This window comes from Gossypium raimondii, chromosome 3 (assembly GCF_025698545.1).
Source record: "Gossypium raimondii isolate GPD5lz chromosome 3, ASM2569854v1, whole genome shotgun sequence".
NCBI classification, from domain to species: Eukaryota; Viridiplantae; Streptophyta; class Magnoliopsida; order Malvales; family Malvaceae; genus Gossypium; species Gossypium raimondii.
The window spans coordinates 10246346-10262614 of NC_068567.1; the positions used below are offsets into that span (position 1 = coordinate 10246346).

General features: G+C 33.6%; 1 long non-coding RNA gene, 1 other non-coding gene and 1 pseudogene across 2 annotated transcripts; 1 reads left to right on the forward strand and 2 right to left on the reverse strand.

The window, feature by feature from the left end:
- Positions 1–771: 771 nt before the first annotated feature.
- On the reverse strand, positions 772–3588 carry LOC105797114 (wall-associated receptor kinase-like 1; annotated as a pseudogene).
- A 1995-nt stretch (positions 3589–5583) lies between these two features.
- On the reverse strand, positions 5584–9291 carry LOC105797123 (putative wall-associated receptor kinase-like 16). Its single transcript, XR_008194258.1, has 3 exons — positions 8381–9291; positions 8110–8289; positions 5584–6944 (listed from the first exon to the last, which is right to left on the reverse strand). It is a non-coding gene; the product is annotated as a putative wall-associated receptor kinase-like 16 (transcript).
- Positions 9292–12261: 2970 nt separating this feature from the next.
- On the forward strand, positions 12262–14945 carry LOC128039751 (uncharacterized). The gene is made up of 2 exons (XR_008194259.1): positions 12262–12526; positions 14819–14945. It is a non-coding gene; the product is annotated as an uncharacterized LOC128039751 (long non-coding RNA).
- Positions 14946–16269: the final 1324 nt, after the last annotated feature.

Here is a 16269-nt window from a genome sequence, read left to right on the forward strand (position 1 = left end):
AAATTGTTTGATTAATGTAATTTTATGGGAGAATTGAAAAATATTCTATTTATTACATATATTACTATAGTTAGATATAAAATAAAATTAGTACATATTTAAGCTTAAAATTAGAAATATGAATAAAAATTCAAGTAAAAATAAAATCTCATGAAAAATAAATAAAAATATTCCTTCTATCTCCTAAAAGCAAGCATTGACTACAAATTACTAATTGAAATTAGTTTATGGTTAATATACTAAAAGATAGTAAAAAATAATATTCCTACCAAAGGTAGCATGAGTGATAAGTAACTCTTCATCTATTTATTATTTTCACTTTTTTCATTCTATCATTTTCTTTTATGTTGGACTATCAAAGATGCTTATAAATCACTGAAAAATATTAATTTTAAATTATTTAATTATTTTCAATCAATTATCTAATCAGGGACCATGTTACTTTGATGATAACCTATTAGTTTTTTCTTTTTTTTTTTTTTGTGAATAAGTACATTGTAATAGGAAATGAGGAAACGGTTTACAAATATAGGAATTGAATCTTGAACCTCTTGTCAATCAACTTGAAATCCACACAAATTTATCGTTGAGCCAGTGGACGATCCACAATAATCAATTAGTTTTATCCTTTTATAGTTTCAATAATGCTATGGTAAATCGATTGCTGAACAGAATAGCCAAAATCGTAGCTGAACTAAATATGCACAATATCAACACATAATTTGTTTGTAAATTGAATCACAATGATAAACATTATAGCAGTTTGTTTTCAAAGATGGCCTTTCTAGAACCTGCAATTTCATTGAAACATCACCGGAAACTTGAAGAGAACAAAGGCAGAGTAATAGTTATTACAGGAAGATGACAAGTCTGCTTTATGTATATAAAATATAGGATTGTAAGTGGATGAACATCTGATACAGATGTAATGATGGAATCCTTGTAAAATCCGTTTGAGGATGAAGTGAAGTACCCGATCTCAGTTGGTTTTGTGACAACAACCTCTGCTTGTTTTGGCTGAGTCGGAAAAAAACCTTGCAAAACTCTAATTCTCTCCAGTTCCATGGCCACTTCTTTCATTGTTGGTCTATCTTTGCCATCTAAGTTTAAGCATCTTTTAGCAAGGTAAGCAACTGCAACTAGTTCCTCCTTTTGGCCATCCTTCAAAACTTGAGGGTCAAGTGTATCTAGAAACTGGTTTTGGTCCACCGAGGAGATGAAATAGGAGACTAGGCTTTTCTTTTCTTGCGATCCAGATGTTAAGACTGGCTTTTGTGCTGTTAAGAGCTCGACCAGAACCACTCCGAAACTGTAAACATCACTTTTCTCAGTGAATTGACTTGACTGAAAGTATTCAGGGTCTAAATACCCAAAGGTTCCTTGAACTTGAGTTGTCAAGTGAGTTTGATCAATACCGATTGATCTCGATGTTCCAAAATCTGATACCTTAGCTCGGAACTTTTCATCTAGTAGTATGTTACTAGACTTTATATCTCTGTGATAAATGGGGACAGAAGCAGAGACGAGTGTAAGTAAGAAATTGCATTTGAAACTTCAGCTGCTATGCGTAATCGTATATCCCAAGATCTTGGGTATTCTTCATTTTGGTCATGGATTAGCTGAGAAAGGGTTCCATTTGGAATGAATTCATAAACGAGTAGAGGGACTTCGGTCTCTAAGCAACAGCCTAATAATTTGACAACATTTCGGTGATCAATTTTGGCAAGAATAACGATCTCATTGATGAATGGGTCGAGATGCTCTTGGTCTACTATTTTGGACTTCTTTACAGCCACAATTCTCCCATCATGCAACATTCCTTTGTAAACCACGCCTTGGCCACCACGACCCAGGATTCTGTTCTCGTTATAGTGATCGGTTGCAGTTTGTAACTCTTTGGAAGTGAAGAATTTAATATTCTCCACACCACCTTCTTTAGAAGACAACATTTTCTCAAGCAGTAGCCCACCATTTCTTTTAAAATGCTCTTGCTTGCGTTTTATATTTCTCCTTTTCTCTAGTTTCCTATAAAGCCACCAAACTCCAGCAAGGAACAACAAGAACCCTGCAGCTAAGCAAATACCTGCGATCAAAATGAAAGTCAGTCATCGATTAACTTCTGACATTCTTAATATCTCCATTTTAAGCTAAGATTTGAAATAAAATTTTCCATTTTAAGTTCTAATGTAATACTATCCTAAGAGGAGAGCAAGAAAGCCAATACTAGTTTCTAACAATTAAATGAATAGGTTAAACTATTCTCCAGCAAAAACAGAGATCTGGTAAACTTGACTTAATCTTTATGCAGCTTTTCATGTAATACAATATAATTAAATAAAATGACCTTATTATGAACGATAAAATTGTTTATGGGTCAAGCCGACCCTATTGAGGCTTAAAATCCTTAAAAATATTTAATATTTAAAATTTATATATTAAAATATTAACTTCTAATTCCTACAAAAAAATAATATTAACTAATTTGAATATTATTTAAATGCATACTTCGTTTGGTTTTTGAAAATATTTTCTATTTTTAAAAAATTAAAAATATATGATAAATAAAATAAAATTTTGTTTTCATTATTGAAAACATGGTTGATAACTATCTTTCTATAATAAAAATACGGAAATTAAAAAATATATTTATATGGATTTAAATGATGGTATTGAATTTAATATATGAAAAATTGTTGAAATTAAAATAACCGAATATTTTTATATTTATTTAGGTTTGAACCAAGGATAACTCATTTAAAGTTAAAAAATTATTTTGATCATTTTGAGTTTTACAAAATATTTTTAGTGAATAATGAAAACAACTTTTTATTATTTTTTAATTTTACATATTTTCATCTGAAAATTTACTTTTAAAATTTCAACTAAATGAATGTTTTCCATTTTAAGGAAATGAAAATGAAAATGGCCTCTATCTATCCCCTAAAACTATATGGAGTCTTAATTTTTAGGATCATTGATGTAAGATTCTTCTATAATTTTGCAAATTTTGGGATTACTAACCTAGAGCAACAACAGTAAGAGATGTCTTGGACGACGGATCCTTGTTGGGTAATCTACAACCTGTTTCACTTTTCTTACCATCGCCTTCATAACCCACCGGACATGAACACTTGTACGTCCCAGGTAAGTTGGTACATCTTGCCGTTCCATTGCAAGGGCTCATACTTTCACACTCGTTTATATCTGAAATTTGCAGATTGTATGCAAGTAATAAATAACACTATCTTTAATGTTAGAAACTACAAATCTATGGGGTATATATACCTATAGTTACCTTGACATCCATTAGGGAGGTAAGGGTTCCCCACGTAACCCTCAAGACACTTGCACAAATATCCAGAGTTATTTTCTCAATCAACGCATTTACTATACTCTTTGCATGCAAAATTGTTGACATCCATATTCGCTTCATTGCAACTCGTATTCCCGATGTTCCAATCAAGAGTGATTGGAAACTGCCTGCTTTGAAACTCAAAACCACGAAGATCTGAAGCAGAGAAGGTATAACTATCGACCTCTGCAACAAATGCATAGCTGCAGGGGTTTTCGGGCAACACATTGGCATGGTTGGAGTAGCCTTCGAGACTTATGTTGTAGCTCCTCACATCCTTTGGGATACTTGTCTGACAGCAGCCAATCCCAGAGCAAGACCCGTTTGAAACATCAGTGATGTTGTTATACATCGACAAACAACCAGTTGCGTAACGTTGTCCGTAGAAATCTTGCACGACAGCAGACGTGTCACACCCGATTGCAGTAAACTTGTTCTTTTTATTGTTTATTGAAAATTCAAAAGATAGGAAGTCGTAAAAAACCCAATTCCCGTATGATGTGTTGTAACAATCATAGCTTGTATTAGAAAGGATGCGCAACTGACCATCGGTAGATATGTTGATGACTTCGAGGTTACCGAAGAACGGTTTGTGGGGTATGAAACTGGTGTTACAGTTGATGAAAAAGCCTGCTGCAGTGATGTTGCAATCGCCGCCGGTACCGAACGGGTATGGGATGATAACATCTCCGCAGCGGCTTCGGCAGCCAGGTTTTGCTACCGCGGGTGTTGAAGCTTTTACCGTCAATATAACATTAAGCAAGATCATCAGCTGCATAAGCACTAGTGATGTGATGGAACCCATGGATGTTTTTTCTGGACTGGGGGATACCAATGCTTCAATTTACAAATTCGGAACCATATAGAAAAGGTTTGGGAAGCCTGCTTGACCTTACTAAATACTAACGGTAGGGAGGATCTTAGTGATCCAAAAGACGAGTGGGACGGGGGAATATAGTGTTGCATGTCTTTTTTTTTTTTTTTAATATAAATTTTTTTGGTATATATTTAATATATTGATATTGTATTTTTTTTCCACAAGCAGTATTAAAAAATTGACAAGTCTCTTTTTATAAATATTTATTTTTTAATATTTTATTATACTTGACACTAGTCAACCTTTTAACCTTGCTTGTAAAGTCTAAAAACTCTATAGTATACCAAATATTTTCTATAACTTTAAAACGTAATTTTTTTAATTTCAATATTTTTATATTTTATATTATTAAAATATTTACATATTTTTATGAATGTAATGATATCCATCTTGCATTTTTTTCATATTATTTTTCTTTTATAATTATTTTTGAACTTATTAAATATTATTAATTTTATTTTTTAAACTTATTTTTCGAAACCAAACAATTAAAAATATTAAAGGATGTATTTTAAAATGGTAGCATTTTTTAAAGGCTTGATAAATTTAAAATTTCAAAATGTTTTATTCACCCTAAAAGATGAAAAGAGGAAGCATGTAATTGTAGTGGCCCAAAGCGATGGCAGAGGAGATTAAGACGAAGGGGGAAATGATGGATGAGATCAGAAAACCCATCAAGTCACTTACTAAGTCTTTTCTTTTAGAATTCTTGCCATTTAACTCAGTAATTTAAAATTTAAAAATAATTAAAATTATTAAAATTTTGATAAAGTTTAAAATTTCAGTAATTTATACTCTAAAATGAAGTACAAGTAAACTATTATGTAGGTTACAAAATTAGTGTCATTAAAATTTTAATAGTTCAACCAGTTTTTCATGTCAAAAATTAAAAGTTGATGGCCAAGGTGATCCAAAAAATAAGGTTAAAGTAACAAAATGGATACTCATTAGGGGTTAAATTTATCATTATGCCTTAAGCTTTTTACAATACAGATAAAATTATTTTAATATGTAGTGGTTTGAAATTTTATAAATTATATGAATTCTTTTATGTATTTTTACCATAAAAGTATTTTATATCATTAAATATTGCTAATAATAAATATATAATATAATATACACAGTAATATCTTTCACGACATAGGTGAGTTAAAACTAATTCCAATTTTCACAAAATGAGACATGTCCAAAGCAATTCAATTATTTAATCATTTGAAACTTGAGTCTTCATCCTTGCAACTTATGTTATGCTTCAATAATGAACCCCACTTTGAGAGATTTTGAGGAAACAAAGTATTTATAGAAATAATTATAAAATGCATAAATAAAATAAAACAAGATCTCAAGAAATAAATTGAAACAACGCATATAGATTAAGCTCCATCTATTGTAATTTAACACTATATTTCTCTCGAAACTTGGAAATTTAGAAGCAAATTATTTAAAATCATACAACATCGAGCTGCCTTAGGTTCAAATGTGATTACGTACAAATGATAATCTGATTACATACTTAGCGAGCACCTTCAAGTTCAAATGTGATTTTGTTATTTATGCTATCATACCCCATCCCTATCGAGCTGCTTGTTACACCATCATCGTAAGTGCTGGGAAACTTACCAAGCAAGTATTCAGATTCTTCGCTTACTAAATTACTTTTACTCCAAGGATGTTTAGCCATTGCTTGCAGTCCTGCTAATTCATGGGCAACTTCCTTCATTGTTGGCCTTTCCTCTCCCTTCACTCTCACACATCTCCTAGCTAAAATTGCTACTTCCATAAGCTGCTCAACATTTTCATCATTAAGCACTCGAGGATCGAGAATGTCGAGCAAACGGTCTTCTTTCATCAAAGAAGTGAAGTACAATGGCAAAACTCGATTTTCTTCCGGTCTTTTGAAACATACCACTTTTTGTCCTGTTAACAACTCCATAAGCACAACCCCGTAGCTGTAGACATCACTTTTTTCAGTAAGAAGGCTTGAAAGCATGTATTCAGGATCCAAGTAACCGAAAGTTCCTTGCACAATTGTAGTTATTTGTGCTTCGTCGGATGGGATCAATCTGGAAGCCCCAAAATCAGAAACTTTTGGGGTGTAATTGTCATCTAACAGTATGTTCGCCAACTTGATGTCTCGGTGAATGATTGGAATGGAAGCTGCAGAGTGCAAATAAGAAAGGGCTTCTGCTGTTTCAGTGGCTATTCTCAAACGGGTCTCCCATGAAAGATAAGATGTAGCATCATCATTATGCAAATGGTGAAAAAGGGTTCTGTTGGTGATATATTCATAAACTAACAGCGGAACTTGTGTCTCCAAACAACATCCTAGGAGTTTGACAACATTCCTATGGTTGATTTTGTAGAGCACCATTATTTCATTAATGAATTGTTCAACTTGGCTAGGATCTCCAATTATTGACTTTTTGATGGCAACTATTTGATTATCAGCCAATATTCCCTTGTACACTGTCCCTTGCCCTCCCTGTCCTAAAATTCTGCTTTCATTGTAATTGTTAGTTGCCTTCTCCAGTTCCTCAGCTGTAAATACTTTAACATCTTCACGGTACCCTTGTCGTTTTGAAAGTTGTTCCCGCAACAAAATGCCACCATTTTGCTGAAAGTTAGCTTCTCTTAATTTGGAAATTTGCCTTTGCCTCAGCATCCAACACCACAATACTATCCCCAAGAGAAGACCAAGAAACCCAATGGCAACCCCTATGGTCAAAGCATAAAATAATAATAATTACATTAGCCAGGGTAATGTAATCTAAAAGTGAAAAGTCATGCAAAATTGTATATTGAGAGTAATAAATAACGAAATTGTTTGTGTCAAGCAGATCCAATTGACTCAAGATTGAGTTGGGTAAGTTAAGGATGAGTCCTGCTTGTGAATTTAGTTCCACTTGTTTACAATTACTTCATAAAAATATAACCGAAATTATTGTTAGATATAAAAAATAATTATTCCATAATGGAAAATTGTGGTTAAAGATGAGCATGGACTCACGCCAAGGCTGCAGAGAAGTTTATTGATTTTTTTAAGGATAAATCTCAAAATTATACATGAATTATGGTTTATTATGTAATTGTATACATGAAATTTTGATTTGATCCATTTTTGTAATTTATTAATACAATTATTGATATAACATCATTTCATGATTATGTATTGTATACATAAATAGTTATATTTATTCAATATAAAAATAAATTGATGTATTTATTTCTTTAAATGCGTATGATTAAATCAAAATTAAAGTTTCAAATATACATTTGAACCACAATTAGAGTTTCATGTGTATAACTGCACCAAATTAAAGTTCATGTATACAATTGCACATTAAACCAAAGTTCATGTATAATTTTGAGATTTATCTCTTTTTATTTTAATTATTTATATTTTAAATAATTTAACTAGAGTAAGAGAACAAGTTGAATATGGATAAGTGTATAATAATTTCATGTCTTTAAAATTTGGTAACGAGTCAAAATTTTATTGATGCTTAAAATCTTCCAGCTTCATTTAGTTTTTGAAAATATTTTCTATTTTTAAAAATTAAAAACATGTTTGATAAAGAGGAATAAAATTTTGTTTTCAATAATGAAAACATGATTAGTGATTGTTTTTCTATAATAGAAACATGAAAATTGAAAAAATGAAAACAAAATTTTTCTATTTTTATTTACAAAGTCTTTTTAGTAAATGAAAACAAAATTTTATTATTATTCTAATTTTTACATATTTTCATAATTTTTCAAAAATTATTTTCAAAAATTTGAACTAAACCTTAAATGTTTTTCATTTTTCAAGGAAATGAAAATGGAGTCTACTCCCTGAAACCAAACGGAGTATTTTAATTTATATTTTGGGGTTACTAACCTAGAGCAGCAATAAGAGGAGATGTCTTGGACTGATCCTTGTTGGGTAAACTGCAACCTGTTCCACTTTTCTTACCATCGCCTTCATAACCCACCGGACATGAACAATTGTACGTCCCAGGTAAGTTGGTACATCTTGCCGTTCCATTGCAAGGGCTCATACTTTCACACTCGTTTATATCTGAAATTTGCAGATTGTATGCAAGTAATAAATAACACTATCTTTAATGTTAGAAACTACAAATCTATGGGGTATATATACCTATAGTTACCTTGACATCCATTAGGAAGGTAAGGGTTCCCCACGTAACCCTCAAGACACTTGCACAAATATCCAGAGTTATTTTCTGAATCAACGCATTTACTATACTCTTTGCATGCAAAATTGTTTACATCCATATTCGCTTCGTTGCAACTCGTATTCCCGATGTTCCAATCAAGAGTGATTGGAAACTGCCTGCTTTGAAACTCAAAACCACGAAGATCTGAAGCAGAGAAGGTATAACTATCGACCTCTGCAACAAATGCATAGCTGCAGGGGTTTTCGGCCAACACATTGGTATGGTTGGCGTAGCTGTCGAGACTTATGTTGTAGCTCCTCACATCCTTTGGGATACTTGTCTGACAGCAGCCAATCCCAGAGCAAGACCCGTTTGAAACATCAGTGATGTTGTTACACAACGACAAACAACCAGTTGCGTAACATTGTCCGTAGAAATCTTGCACGACAGCATACGTGTCGCACCCGATTGCAGTAAACTTGTTCTTGTTATTGTTTATTGAAAATTCAAAAGATAGGAAGTCGTAAAAAACCAATTCCTGTATGATGTGTTGTAACAATCATAGCTTGTATTAGAAAGGATGCGCAACTGACCATCGGTAGATATGTTGATGACTTCGAGGTCACCGAAGAACGGTTTGTGGGGTATGAAACTGGTGTTACAGTTGATGAAAAAGCCTGCAGTGATGTTGCAATCGCCGCCGGTACCGAACGGGTATGGGATGATAACATCTCCGCAGCGGCTTCGGCAGCCAGGTTTTGCTACCGCTGGTGTTGAAGCTTTTACCGTCAATATAACATTAAGCAAGATCATCAGCTGCATAAGCACTAGTGATCTGATGGAACCCATGGCTGTTTTTTCTAGACTGGGGGATACCAATGCTTCAATTTACAAATTCGGAAACATATAAAAAAGGTTAGGGAAGCCTGCTTGACCTTACTAAATACTAACAGTAGGGAGGATGTAAAGTGACCCAAAAGACGAGTGGGGAATATCAGTGTTGTCTGTTCTTTGGCTTTCGCTGTTGAATAACGCGTGGTGACTTTGGACTGTCCATAATTTCTTGGAATTGATGAGATGCTAACTTTGATTCTGTCAAATTATATTTAGTGCTTCCATATTTAGTGTGTGATGGCTTTCTACGGCAGATATAAGCTTGTTCTCAATGTTAGATGAAAAAACATTTTGCATTAATTGTACAAGATAAATAAATATTGAAAAATTATTTGGTAAAGAATTTTTAAAATTCACGAGTTTCCATATGTGACATAAATATTTAAGTATTAGAAAAAAAAACACACATGCGGATTAAGTATTGCTACTCCAAAAAGGATTATTAGCATTGCTATCTACCAAAAAGATATTTGAATATTTTTAAAATTTTAATATAATTAAAATTTGTTGAAAAGTCATATCTACCAAAATCAATGGCTCATTCCGGTAAATAATCAAAAAATCGGCCCATTTCGGTAAATTTTAAAAAAAATGGCTTTTTTTGGTAAATTACCCACCTAAATCAAGATTGTGTATGTTAATGATAAATATTTAAAAAAGAAAAAAGAAAATCAAAGCAACATCAATTTTTACTACTCCAGACAAATATGAAGTTACAACGCAATACTTTCACATGGATTATAAAGTAAAGATATGAGAATTTTTTATGGAGTAATTATTTATTAACAAAAATTTCATGAAGTGGATGTCATAAACTCTTTTTCGCATACTTTAAACTCAAAACCAAGTAGGTAAGCATGGTGATCCAGGGCCAATGCGAAGACAAAGATTAACTACGAGTATTTTCAAAAATTTTAATGATTAAATGATTATTTATGTAATTTATTTAAAAATTTTCATGTATATTTAAAATATATGGAAAATTAAATTAAAATTTTAAGTCTTGATTTTGTTTTTATTAATGGAAATTTTAACTAATGATTTTCGTTTTATTCATGGAATTTTAGGTCACTTATTTTGGTTTTATTAATGGAAAATTTAAGTCTCCTTTGTGTTTTTATTCTTTGAGTCTTGATTTTCGTTTTATAAATATATTATTAGATTTTTAATTTTAGATATAATATGATGAAATAATATCAAGAAATGGAAAAAAAAAGAAGTTAAAACGTGACATTATAAGCACAATCATTTCTTTATTTATGAAATATAAGCATAACTAATTCGCTTTCTAATTCCAGCTTGAGTTTATCATTTCACTTTGTAATTAAATCTTTAATTAAGCTTGTAAATTGACGTGATATTATGAGTTTTATCATTTCACTTTGCAATTAAATTTTTTTAAATGAGTTGAAAATAATATTCCGACGACTGACTCTATTCCAGTGATAGCAACTGATTTATTTGGTTTACAAACTAAGTTTTTAGATGTATATTTGAGGGAAAATGGCCCCGATAACAGTTTTTGTTCATAATATCATGGAGAAGTTATTGACGCATTCATTTCAGTCAAAAAAAGGAAGAGTGGAAAAAGATTTGGTTTTGTCAGATATAGCAATATGACGGATGGGAGAAGGGCTATTAGTCGATCAAACGAATATATGATTTTAGGAAATAGATTATTGGTGGATTTAGCCAAGTTTAAGGGGGGAGACAAATATGGTAAAATCTTCAACAGAAAGAAATGCAAAACAGAGACAGAACGAAAAAACAAAAGGGAGGAGAACGAAAAGTTGCAAGAATTTAGCAAAACGGAAGTAGGAGAAAGTTCCTCGAGGAGTAATAATGATCCGAATAAGACAGAAAAGGAGGACGACAAGGTGAAGAATACCAGCATAGTGGTTCAAGGACATGTTGAAGAGGAGCAACTTTGGAAGCTTCATAGATGTTTGGTGGGTACAACAGCAACCTGGTGTGATACGAAGAGTTTATTTGAAAGAATAGTTAGGAATGGATTCGGGGAATTAAAATTAGAAGAATTCAAGGAAGGTACTTTTGGATTGAAATACCAGATGAGGAATTGTTTGATGTATTGAAGCAGAACGATTGGGCGTACATAAGAGAGTTCTTTATCAACATATAACTTTGGTCAGGGACAATAATGGTAGAGGAAAAAGTGTCGTGAATTGAAGCATATGGTATCCCCTACACTGTTGGAACTATACTTCCTTCAAAAGAATAACAAGTGCATGGGGTGAGTTAATATCCCTTGGAGAGAATCCGGTAATGGTTAACAGCTTCGATAAAATGTCAATATTGGTATCCATCAAGTGGCCGGAAAGAATAAACGAGATAATCTATTTAGAGGTGGGAAGACTAAATTTCCCATAAGAGTCATTGAAATGGGATTATCGAAATTTAAAGGTGATAACAGAAAGGTCTCTGGTGTGAAGAGAAGAGAAGAGTATGAATCAGTACAAGAGAGGGATGACACTTTCGTGTCAGAATCCGAATCAACGATGAGATCAGGATTGGAACAGAATCTAGAGGAAAGACAAGGTTGGGAAAACGAACCAATCAATACGATTATTCTCAAAAAATCAAATGATAATTGCGGATGTCAGAACATTTCCCAAAACGTGATTAGGTTGGAAAAGGAATTGATTAGTGGAATTAAGGTCAAAACTAGGGTATGGGAAAGGGTTAAAAACGAGTGCAACAATCGGACCAGGGAATATGTCAGTAATATGGGCTTCACAATAGATGAATTAGGATTGTAAAATGTGGATGGGGTCCAAGATGAGCAATGAAACAGTGATGAGGGCATGGGTTTGGTGATGGATATGAGCTTACAGAAAGTTAATCCAAATAAGTTAGAGGGGAGCAGATTGCAACAAACAAAATGAAAAATTGGGTGATTTGGGAGGGGACGAGTAGATAGAGAAAAAAAGGTTTCAGTTGAAGAATATTCAAAATTGTTGAAAATGGCCAACCATGCTGCTATTATGTTTTGTTAAAATGCATGGTACTATGATGATTCTGTTGAATGCATACTGCTTGTATGCATGTTGCAGCATTTGTGCATGTTGCAGCAACATATTTTCTGTTTTAGTTGCAATTTAATTTAGTTTGGTTGAGAATGAACTTTGATGTTGATGTTTTGATGGGTTGGTTGAGCTGATAAGTCAGCTTATCCATGTGTACAAGCAATGTTTTTAAAGTTACTAGGCTACTTAGTGGTATTAGGTAGTAATAACGATGTAGTTGGCTATAAATGTATTGTTTTTCTTATTGAAAAATTAAGCATATCGGTTGTAAAGGCAGATTGCTTCCTTGCTTTGCACGCTTGTGAGCAAGTAAATTGTTTTGTTTCTTCCTCCTTTGTTCTATGTTTTGTTCTTTTCTAAGAGTCTTGCCATTGTTCTTTCTTTTTCTTTTTCTTCCTGTTAACCGAGAGCTTATGCTCTTGATGCTTTGTGTTTCGCTTGTCGTTTGAAGAGCTTATGCTCTTAGTGTTTCATTGTTTGGTTCTTCTTTGCCAAATGTTCCAACAAATGGTATCATGAGCCCAAGTCTTAAGGGACCATTGATTTTGCTTCCCTGCTCAACATCGGCTCAAACTTATGAGACCTCCAAACAAGCTTCAATAAGTGAAGGGGAGTTTCAAGGAAAGGTGTGAGCTTTCCAAATGTGCAAGCTTAGCAAGATGTCAAAGCCGCAAGCTTAGCAAAGTCTTGGTGATGAAGACACTGTTGAAGACAATATGCAAAGATGTGAGTCTGTCAAAGGTGTGAGTTCAAGAACATGTGGAAGCTCAATGTGTGTTGTATAGTTGCAAGCCAAAATATCGAAATGAAGGCAAGCAACTATACTCGAGAACTGCTTTGTGCAAGAAGAAACAAGTTGTCAACCAAGGTGTGAAGGAGGAGAAGACTCCATTTGGTGAACAAATCTTTGGCACAAAAGACTGGGATAGTCAAGTGTATAAGTCGATTTGTTGTTTGTGAATGAGGCCAAGGTTGAAAATGAATTGGTCGACTTGAATCAAAGTATCTAAGAGCTGCCAAGTTCAAAAACTTGATGAATGACCGGTATTTGCAGCATGGAGTCCAAGGAGGAGTGTTGAAAATGGCCAACCATGCTGCTATTATGTTTTGTTAAAATGCATGGTACTATGATGATTTTGTTGAATGCATATCGCTTGTATGCATGTTGCAAAGATTTGTGCATGTTGCGACAACATATTTTCTGCTTTTAGTTGCAATTTAATTTAGTTTGGTTGAGAATGAACTTTGATGTTGATGTTTTGATGGGTTGGTTGAGTGATAAGTCGACTTATCCATGTGTACAAGCAATGTTTTTAAAGTTACTAGGCTACTTAGTGGTATTAGGTAGTAATAATCGATGTAGTTGGCTATAAATGTATTGTTTTTCTTATTGAAAAATTAAGCATATCGGTTGTAAGGCAGATTGCTTCCTTGCTTTGCACGTTTGTGAGCAAGTAAATTGTTTTGTTTCTTCCTCCTTTGTTCTATGTTTTGTTCTTTTCTAAGAGCTGCTGCCATTGTTCTTTCTTTTTCTTTTTCTTCCTGTTAACCGAGAGCTTATGCTCTTGATGCTTTGTGTTTCGCTTCTTTGTTTGAAGAGCTTATGCTCTTAGTGTTTCATTGTTTGGTTCTTTGCCAAATGTTCCAACAAATGGTATCATGAGCCCAAGTCTTAAGGGACCATTGATTTTGCTTCCCCTGCTCAACATCGGCTCAAACTTATGAGACCTCCAAACAAGCTTCAATAAGTCAAGGGGAGTTTCAAGGAAAGGTGTGAGCTTTCCAAATGTGCAAGCTTAGCAAGATGTCAAAGCCGCAAGCTTAGCAAAGTCTTGTTGATGAAGACACCTGTTGAAGACAATATGCAAAGATGTGAGTCTGTCAAAGGTGTGAGTTCAGCAACATGTGGAAGCTCAATGTGTGTTGTATAGTTGCAAGCCAAAATATCAGAATGAAGGCAAGCAACTATACTCAGGAACTGTTTGTGCAAGAAGAAACAAGTTGTCAACCAAGGCTGTGAAGGAGGAGAAGACTCCATTTGGTGAACAAATCTTTGGCACAAAAGACTGGGATAGTCAAGTGTATAAGTCAGATTTGTTGTTTGTGAATGAGGCCAAGGTTGAAAATGAATTGGTCAGCTTGAATCAAAGTATCTAAGAGCTGCCAAGTTCAAAAAACTTGATGAATGACTGGTATTTGCAGCATGGAGTCCAAGGAGGAGTGTTGAAAATGGCCAACCATGCTGCTATTATGTTTTGTTAAAATGCATGGTACTATGATGATTTTGTTGAATGCATACTGCTTGTATGCATGTTGCAGCATTTGTGCATGTTGCAGCAACATATTTTCTGTTTTAGTTGCAATTTAATTTAGTTTGGTTGAGAATGAACTTTGATGTTGATGTTTTGATGGGTTGGTTGAGCTGATAAGTCAGCTTATCCATGTGTACAAGCAATGTTTTTAAAGTTACTAGGCTACTTAGTGGTATTAGGTAGTAATAACTGATGTAGTTGGCTATAAATGTATTGTTTTTCTTATTGAAAAATTAAGCATATCAGTTGTAAGGCAGATTGCTTCCTTGCTGCACGTTTGTGAGCAAGTAAATTGTTTTTGTTTCTTCCTCCTTTGTTCTATGTTTTGTTCTTTTTCTAAGAGCTGCTGCCATTGTTCTTTCTTTTTCTTTTTTCTTCCTGTTAACCGAGAGCTTATGCTCTTGATGCTTTGTGTTTCTGCTTGCTGTTTGAAGAGCTTATGCTCTTAGTGTTTCATTGTTTGGTTGCTGCTGCCAAATGTTCCAACAAAAATTTCTTAAACAGAAGAAACAAAAAAGTAATGAAAGAAAGATTAGATCGATATTTGAAATGTAGAATAGAATTCTCTCAATAACGGAGAAGAAGAAGAAGAGAGATCGGGCGTTGAAAACACAGAAAGGCAAAGGAATTGCTGGCAGAGAGGAAGTTTTTGCTAATGCTTCTCTCTCAAACTCTGACATTAGCAATAGAAATAGAGTGATTCTTAGGGAGCCAAGGAACGCATGGAAGTGGGGAAAAATCTTGGGTTCAGCATTCGGGGCGACGAACGAGATGTTGTTGAAGAGATTATGAAATTGGAAGAAAGGTAGATCTGAGCAACAAAGAAAAGCATAGAGGTCAATAGGCCACAAGTTAGGTTAGTATCGATTATAACCGTGTTTTTTTACTGTGAATGAGATTCTTTGGGGAAGAATGAGGATTTTGTAATGGAACATTAATGGTATGTCTTCAGATTTGAAAAAAGTTATCTCAAAAGAGTAATCTTTAAAGCTAGAGCAGATGATTGCTTCATTCAGGAATCAAAATTAGAAGAGGTTACGGAGGAATTCAACTGCTGTAGGGAATTCGGGAGGTGTAATTACAGTACAGGATAAAGGCAGGTTTCAAGTAAGTAGTTATATATGTTCTAAACATATTGTAGTAGTGGAAGGAAAATGGTTAGAAGAAGGTTTGGAAGCTACGTTGATTAATGTTTATGCACCTAATGGGACTTCAGATCAAAAATCTTTATAGGAGAAAATTATAGAGTTGAAGGGTTCGTTTGTCTATTCATGAATCATGCGGGTGATTTTAACACAGTAAGAAAAAGGAGTGAAAGAAGTAATTGTGTGGGACTGTTGAATGGTTTAAAGGCATTTAACAGTTTCATTAATGATTGTATAGTAGTGGATTTACGTCTAATGGGTAAGAAGTTCACTTAGTTCGGGCCGAATAATAAGATGAGTAGATTGGATTGATTTTTATTGGATGAACAATGGTTAGTTCGCTTTAAAGACTTTACTCAACAAGGCTTTTGTAGATCGGTTTCTGATCATATTTCGTTACTGCTATATAATGATTCTATGGATTGGGGACTGCACCCATTCAATTTTCTTAATGCACGGATCACAAAAAAGGAGTGCATGAATCT